The sequence below is a fragment of the Antrostomus carolinensis genome, unplaced genomic scaffold (assembly GCF_000700745.2).
Source record: "Antrostomus carolinensis isolate BGI_N321 unplaced genomic scaffold, ASM70074v2 scaffold35648, whole genome shotgun sequence".
Taxonomy (NCBI): domain Eukaryota; kingdom Metazoa; phylum Chordata; class Aves; order Caprimulgiformes; family Caprimulgidae; genus Antrostomus; species Antrostomus carolinensis.
The window spans coordinates 1-210 of NW_010335654.1; positions in this window are offsets into that span (position 1 = coordinate 1).

The following is a 210-nucleotide window of genomic DNA, read 5'->3' on the forward strand; positions in this document are numbered from 1 at the left end:
AGGAGGAGGAGAAAAAAGAGGAGGAGGAGGAAAAAAAAGAGGAGGATGAAAAAAAAGAGGAGGAGGAAAAAAAAGAGGAGGAGGGAGGAAAAAAGAAGAGGAGGGGGCCAGCCCACCTCCGCTAGCAAAGCCCAGGCAGCAGCTCACAGGACAGGCGGCTTTTATTGATGGGACGGTGGCTCAGCAGCAGGCAGGGGCCAGGGAGGGAGG